Here is an 8,858-nt window from a genome sequence, read left to right as displayed (position 1 = left end):
TAAACTCAGAAGATGTGGACTGTGACTGCACCATATATTTAGTCGGGAGTGGTGCTGACTGAAAACAGATGATCTGGAGCGATTCGCGCGCCATCTGTTGGTCATTGTAAGGACTTATTGAACTACCCTCGTAGATAACCTCTCTCTGCCCTCTCGGATTAAAAACATTCAATGCCAAACCAATGAAGATTGGCCAACAGTTTTGGCATCATAAAGCTCGTCACAATGTAGACTTCAAGTTTTCAAGTATTTTCGCCGCGAAGATTTAAGTCTTGATTTAAATAATCAATTCATAATAACATTAAAAATTACGAAAAAATGCTAAAATTATAATAAAATAACCATTATTATAGTAAAGTATAACGAAATATCGTAATATTTTACAATTTCCAAAATAAAGGAATATATCCTTTCGTCCGAACTCTTGAAGTGTAAGCTAGTAACTTGTTTTAGAGAAAATTTCGACTAACAAGTAGTCATTTTAATATAAAAATTAAGTATAAACTTAACAATGACTTAAATAATTAAATACAGCCGATAATTAGTCGACATTTTTTAATAAATTAAATGAGTTGTCCCCTTTCATATTTGTAAGCTAAAATGGAGTCATACTTTTTACATAAATAATTTGATCTGGAAACTCTCCCAAGGTACGTAGAAGCGCCATCGAAAGTTAATATATGTGAAAAATAGATATATTAGCGAACGCCCATAAAAAATGAATTGAGGTGTCCTATACATTTTGAATCAATAAATATATTTTGGATTGCATCGGAAACAAATTTAAAATGCCGTAATGTAATTGCTGACAAGAATATTCCTTTCACTTTTACTGTTTAAATATGAATAATGTATTACTCATTTAAAAATATTTTCTCAAATAGGATCCAAAACATGCATTAGGGAATTTCTTAGGGAGAATATGGGTGAAATGAAATTGAAAGACACTTTCATACTTTGATGGTATTACTTATAGGAGTCCAAGTGTAAATCGTTAATATTATTGGATATTCTTTTCACTCTTTCCACTGCAATCTAAAATATATTTATTTGTTCATACAATATCATTTTTTTTGGGCGCCTTGGCATGGCTTAGTGGGCGCCCCCATGCCAGTCCGCCACTAGCTAACACGGTCGTATACACAGGTCCGGGGGCTATAATGGTGGGGGAAGTTACCTTGCGTAAGCCAAAAAGTTTCACAATTCTGCTACTACGCGACATTGCGCACTAGTCGAGTAGCAAAAATTTTGAAAACGTAAAAAAGTTTTCTAGCATTAAAGTCGGAGTGCCTGACAACCAGAATCTTGATGCAGTTCAATGCAGGTGTGCAATCTTTAAGAAAATGCTGTTTGCGTGATAACGATCTCAATGTATAGTTTTTTTAGTATTTCAACAAATGTTTTTACAAAGTATTCAATCTGCAACTTTGCTCATCAGTAAGTTTTTGTTATCTAGATTCTTTATTCTCGTTAAATTTCTGACATTCCAATTCAAACATTATTGTAAATATTAACATATCTCGTTGCATTATTTTAATTTGTTTTATATTTTCGAAAGTCCACTTAATTAAATTGATTTCTAATCTTACATATGTTATTTAAATTATTAATTACATGTTGATAATATCGATTTTTTCACATATAAATTTCAAATAAAACCGCTACTAATCTACTATTATACCCCCTAGTGGCAATTTTTGGAATTAACCGGAAGCTTCAACAACGGAACTTCCCCCTCCACGACAGTCGGCCGTGCTGGCTAATGTTTCATGGACGGATTTCATTGAAAATTGGTACTAAGAGGTTATTTGGGTAATTGAATACAAACTCAAGGACAATATACAACATTTCAAAAATACTGATCCAATATGGCTACCATTTTTTTTTAAATCAATTTATTTGATGGATTTAAATGGAAATGTAAGACATAAGGAATAATCTATGATTTAACATTCGTTATGGGGATATTTGGGTTGCTCCATATGAATTCAAGGTTTTTCAAGGTGAATTTGGATCGAGTTCGGATTTGGATGAAAATTGGTATCAAGGCGTTATTTTAGGTTTTGAATACGAATTCAAGGTCAAAATTCGAAATTCCTGATCCAATATGGCGATCAAAGTTTTTGAAAAATCCAATGAGTTTGCGAATTCGGATTAAAATTGGTAAAAGCGGGGTATTTGGGTCGCTGAATACGAATACGAAGTCAAAATTTCTAAAAGCCTGATCGAATATGGCGATGATGAAAATTGGTACTAGGGGGTTAATTTGAAGTCGTTATTTTCCCAAATGAATGACTAATACATTTTTGAATAGGAACATCAGACTTGAATTCAGCGAACCGTAGGTGAGAACTGATCGTGATAAAAGTTAGTCTAAATGAAAGATGACACGTAGGCGATTAAGAAACTGCCCGCCTGCCAGTTCCAAGTCGGTCATATCTGCGATAAAATTGGACTTTTATCGGCAAATTTAATCAATAATCACTTGGTATATCTGAACGCAATGAAATCTGTACCACATTGTAGGGGGCAATTAGTGCTTTCAGAAAATGTGTGACTGCTACTCTCCACCTGCTCAAGAACCCCTGGCAGACAGGCCTAAAGGGCGTGATTGCAGGTAACTTTCAGGGTATGCTAAGGAACGCGATAAGACAAAAACTAAATAAAAGGTGAAAGCCTTCTGTACACGAAAAACTCTACCTGCCAAGGCTCAAGGTAACAGAAATATGCCACAGACGTATTTCTTTGCCGAATTTATTTGCTTTCGCTGTAATATTGTAGATGGGAGGCTACCGTTAGAAGAGGCTTCATCTTCGTTGGGGGCTGGGGCTGCTGCGTGGGTGCGGTGCAGCGGGGAAGGCATCTGAGGGTTTCGGTTTACGGTGTTTATTTACGGTATTTAGTTACGCTGTTTAGTCTTGTCTAGTTCGGTGTCCACTTGGCGTAAAAGTTAAAACGAAGTGTTATGTTTATGAGAAAAGTAACGGAAAGTTAGTGCAATTCAGTGATGAGTCCTTTCAGAAGTGTCTAGATACTTGCTTTTCAGAAAAAAAATAACTACAAATACGGCAATGTACATTTAAGTGAAGAATCACTCAATGAGTGATAAAACAAAAATACAGAGATGACTTTGAAACCTTTTTGCAAGATAATAGTGATGTAAGTAAAAAATATTATAATATATATATAATTTATTATTATTATTTATCATTTCTACATTATATGTTCTTTATTAATTTCTTTTTACTTAAATTATTTATATTTTTTGGCTAGAAAATCAAGTACTTTGTTTAAATTTGAAACAGTTTTAGAAAATGATTTTGTTTAATATTTATCATTTTAGTTTGACATTACTTTGTTTTTTAAGAAAATCGTATTTTTACTTAAAAATTTAACAATTTGGTAAAAATTTGAACTATTGCATTGAAAATGAACTTTTTCGTTCAAAATGCATATTGTACATTAACAATTCCACAATTAGGTTAAAATTTGCAATATTCTAGTGAAAATCTAACTATTTCATAAGAAATGTGATTTTCTGTTAAAAAATCGTATTTCTGGGTTAAAAATTCAAATATTTTAAAGATAATTAGTTGTTTTACCTTGACAATTTCTTTTTTTTCAATACATGTATTTTGTTATAAATTATTATATAAATAATTTGTAAGTTGAATATAAAAAAATGTACATTTTAACATTTTATTTCAGCAAAGGAGAAATTGAAAACTTTTGAGGTTGTTCACAATATTAAAGCCTGTTCATTGCAACCTATCAAATGAATAGTGCAGTTTACAAAAAGTGCTCTGAAATCTCTATGCGTATTCTATGATGAACAAAACATAAATTATATCTTTATAATTTATTTACTTTTATTCGCTTTTATGAAAAAAACTGTTTACAAATTTTTAAAATCTTTAAATTCCTTGGAATCTTTATGAAATGTTTGAAATGTTTTGGAAATTTATGCGAAATAATTTGAAATCTTCTAAACTTATGTGCATTCTTTTGAAATCGTTTAAAATGTTTGTGAAATCTTCGAAATATGGTGTGCGGGCATTTTTGAGGTCTTCGATATCCGTGATATCTTTTGGAAAAGTTGAAATGCCTTTTAATATTTTGTAACCTTTTAAAATCTAGTGCGAACGTAAATACGTATAAGTGTATTTATACATACAATTGTGAATAAAACGTAATCCGTTATATTATATAAAGTGCTTGCTTTATAATTATGTAGCATTACTTCAGAATGAAAAAATTATAAACAGTAATGATATCTTTTAATAATTAATTTTCTTCAATGTCAGCAATTATCATAACACTCTAACTGAATAGTTAAAAATAAGCATTCCGAGGCCAAATGTCAACTTTCCTTTCAGAATGAAATTTACAAACGTGCCTCGAGTCCCATTGAATAACATTGCTACTGCATGCTCACAGCATGATGGTATTGTTAAAAAGGGTCTATCCATTCACAAGGGTTTGCCGCCTACTGAGGGAATTTCGAGTAATGGATCCTTTTACAGTTTCCAAGCCTCTTCTTACGGTAGCCTCCCGTCTACAATATTACAGCGAAAGCAAATAAATTCGGCAAAGAAATACGTCTGCGGCATATTTCTGTTACCTTGAGCCTTGGCAGGTACAGTTTTTCGTGTACAGAAGGCTTTCACATTTTATTTAGTTTTTGTCTTATCGCGTTCCTTAGCATACCCTGAAAGTTACCTACAATCACGCCCTTTAGGCCTGTCTGCCAGGGGTTCTTGAGCAGGTGGAGGGTAGCAGTCACACATTTTCTGAAAGCACTAATTGCCCCCTACAATGTGGTACAGATTTCATTGCGTTCAGATATACCAAGTGATTATTGATTAAATTTGCGGATAAAAGTCCAATTTTATCGCAGATATGACCGACTTGGAACTGGCAGGCGGGCAGTTTCTTAATCGCCTACGTGTCTGCTTTCATTTACACTAACTTTTATCACGATCAGTTCTCACCTTCAAAAAAACGCAGTGGGATCTCGGACTATATGGCCCTTTTTTTATTTTTCTTATTTTCTGCATTAGACGAGGATTTTCGGAGTTCATACATTTTTATTGTTGTATAATAGGGTGGTGCAAAATGCATGGCATAATTTTTTTTTACATGCTAGAGGGCAACGATCCCCCCATTTTATTCCAAATCCAAAAAAAGAAATTCCCTATTTTATTTATTTTTTATTTTATAAGGTGCCTGTTTTGACTTGAGGTTTCCCATGTAAATAATGTGGGGAAAAATCACTTTTTTGAGTTTTTAGAATCATTGTTTTGAGTTTGAAAAAATGCGACGGGAAAGTATGGGGGCCTGTAGAGAATTATCCAACGAAGAATTTCATGTATCAGATATATAGTTTTGACTCCCCTAAACATACCCCCAGGACTATCTTAAAACTACCCTTAAAACCAAAAATGTCAATTCTTCATGGAATCGTGCTTTTGAACATTGTATTCTCGTATTTTTTTACTTAAAATTATTAGTATTGGTTTAGTGTAATCTTTATTATCATTGGTTCATTAGTGTTTAATTATTTTAACAAATGGAATTTGTTTAAATATTTTTTGTTCGAAAATTCGTTTTTTCTCCTAAAAAATATTATTATTAGTCTAGTGAAATATTAATTATCATTTGTTCATTAATTTTTAATTGTTTAAACAAATGAATCTGGTTTAAATAATTTTTTTTCGATAATTAGTTTTTTCCTTAAAAATTATTACAAATTTGTTTAAATAATTAAAAATTAATGAACCAATATTGATAAATATTTCACTAGACCAAAAGTAATAATTTTTAGCGAAAAAACAAATGAAAAAAAGTAATTTAAACAAATTCCATTTGTTCAAACAATTAAACATTTATGAACCCATATTATTAAATATTCCACTAGTCTGATAGTAATAATTTTAAGGGGAAAAAACTGTCGCAAAAAATTATTTAAACAAATTCCATTTGTTTAAATAATTAACCAATGATAATAAATATTCCACTAGACCAATATTAATGATTTTAAGTGAAATGAAAACCAGAATACAGTGCTTAAAAGTAAGATTTCATGAAGAATTGACATTTTTTGTTTTAAGGGTAGTTTTAAGGTACCCGTGGGGTTATGTTAGGGGTGTAAAATCCATAAAAAGTGATATCTTCCCATGCATTTTACATGGGAAGCTTCAAGTCAAAACCGACACCTGTTAAAATAAAAAAATAAAATTTATTTGGGAATTTCTTTTTTCGGATTTGGAATGAAATAACATTTTTAATTATAGGGGCAGATGTTAAACATGTTCAGCAGGGAGATGTGAAATTGTCCGCACTCTAGTTTCTCACAGATTCGTCTGAAACGAAAAAAAAGTTTATCTTGAAGCTTATATTAAATAGCTTCTGTGTGAAACAAAAAAATTTAGAAAATAATCATTTGTGACAAAATGGCGTCCGTTTAACAAAAAAATTTGATTTTTACCCACAAATTTGCATGAAATTGTTTAAATAATTGTTTTTCCAGTTCAGAGAGGTTCACACATAAGATAGTCATTTCAGCTATATGTGTATGCAAGGAGAACTCAATCGGTCAAATACTTTTTGAGTTATCTTGCCGGCAATGTTGAAAAATGCGAAACCGAGAAAAACGCGTTTAAAGACTTACATGTTGAAAAAAAGGCAGCATCGACAGACTACCGCGAGGCGCGGGCGCGCCTTTTAGGGGTTAAAGAATGCACCTGCGACTGAATCTTGTACATCATGTTTTTGGGATGACAAGCCTCCATTTAAGCAAAAAAATCGATTTTTTGAAGCCGTTACATGGGTCGCCCCCTGAAAACTTTTGATTTCTATTTACTTCTTTTTCATTGGTTATTTGGGTCACTGGAGACGATTTCAAGGAGAAAATTCGAAATTTCAAAAAGGCTGATCCAAAACGGTGACCAAATTTTTTTTTAAATCCATTGATTTGACGGATTTGAAAGAAGATTTGTATTATGCGTATCATTGTGGTATCACTTTCACGTATATGAACAATATTATTTTTGCAGTAAAAATCATCGTCAATATTATTTTTCGTAAGAATCCTCGATTTCCCTCTCCTTGCAATTGTGCAGCGAAATTATACAGTGCGACTGCGCAGGCTTAATCTGAAATTCTAGAATTTTCTAGATTATCGACAATGTTTTGGAATGTTTTAAAGTTTCTAGAATTTTCATGAAAACATTGTACATTTCTAACTAATTTTCTTTATTCATAAAATGCTCTGCAAATTCTAGAATTTTTATTTTCCTAGAATATTTTGAAAGGTTCCGGATTATTTTGTTATTAATAAAAAATTTTCTAGGATGTTCCGGTGTGTTCAGAATTTTCCAAATTTTTCTGAAATGTTTTATCTTAATATTCTATATTGTTCTGAAATTTTTTGAACTATTTTTCTATCTCTAAAATTTTCATTAAATTTTAAAATGTTCCTATTTTTCTGAAATATTTCGGTAGTTGTTTTTTTTTTGCGATTAATCTATTTCTAATTTTTTCTATTTCTAAAATTGTTTGTTATTTAGAGAATGTTATGTACTTTTCTGGAATCTTCTGCCTTATAATATTCTGGCATTTTCTATCTAAATGTTCCAGAGAATTCTAAAATTTGATGAAACCTTCTCTGTATCAAATTTTCTAATGCTCTACAATAGAGTTTTTGAAAAAAAATCTATTTTTTAAGTTTAATTAAAAATATATAAATAGATAACCACTTTGGCTATAAAGAAACGAATTTTTGTGATGGCGAAGAATGTGTCAACTATTTTGACTTCTTTTATTTGAGATTCGGAAGTTAGACAATATAGCCGTTAAAAAAATCATTAACCATCGCTTTACTTCTCTGATTGGTAGAAGCGATATAACAATGCAAGGTCCTTTTGTGATATTTTAAATATTAAATTTACTTTACAATTTTCTCCGAAATAAATGTTGTAAACCACATTTTCTTTCACCAATGTAAATATTAGATAATTTATTATTAAAAAATGTAATTATTGTAAAGCATGCAACAACCCAGGAAACAAAAATCCATTCACTTGCATTTGAATGGGTTTTGAGGTCTTCTGAATTGCTTACCTGTCACTGGAATTCCAGATAGCCGCCCATAGGTTAAGAGTGAGTTTTGAATGAGAAATCAACTTTTTAAATTGGCCACGTAATTTTTTTCTAGGACCCATTCAGTAGCGATTATGAATCAGCATTAACCGATAGAGGAACGATAATTCCGATAGAAAATTAATAATTTAAATAAAGCAAATATAATTTAAATGGTTAAAATTATTCATTAAAAAATAGTTCAATGGCCACCTTTAAGAAAATCCTGGCATACATGTAGTCTATTTTTATTTACAGACTATTTATTTTTAGGTATTTTAATTGATTTTGCTGAACTTTTTTTTTGACATACTTGCATCACACCAAATCAGAATGTTAAACATTTATTTCACATTTACCATATATGAATCTTAAATTTACAAAAACTAACACTCACGTTTTATCTTATCGAAATTGCCTTTACCAAAAATGTGGGTATTGAAATTCTAAACATTTGGATGTTTGTGATGCAAATAGATATAAGCGAATTGCGGAGTTTGTTTCTAACACGTGCACTCCGTGCAGCCATTAGCATGTGCACTGAATAAGTTGAATGTCACTGACGCTTAATTCAGTGTAAATCTTATAATTCCTGTACAGGATAATCTAATAAAACTACTTTAAGGGCATGTGACACAGCTAAATACCTATATTACCGACCACAGTTTTTCAGTTCACTGAATGTTTTTTTGAACCTAAGAACTTTTTTTGTAAGTAAA

General features: G+C 31.2%; 1 protein-coding gene across 1 annotated transcript in view; it reads left to right on the top strand.

The window, feature by feature from the left end:
- The window catches only part of LOC117172421 (Hermansky-Pudlak syndrome 5 protein homolog), a 30,028-nt gene that overhangs the window by 18,415 nt on the left and 2,755 nt on the right, over nucleotides 1-8,858 (top strand). The gene's annotated exons all lie outside the window — the stretch shown is intronic.

This window comes from Belonocnema kinseyi, chromosome 5 (genome assembly GCF_010883055.1).
Source record: "Belonocnema kinseyi isolate 2016_QV_RU_SX_M_011 chromosome 5, B_treatae_v1, whole genome shotgun sequence".
NCBI lineage: Eukaryota > Metazoa > Arthropoda > Insecta > Hymenoptera > Cynipidae > Belonocnema > Belonocnema kinseyi.
Note: the sequence above shows the minus strand (reverse complement) of the source record. Positions and strands in the feature narration are given on the sequence as shown.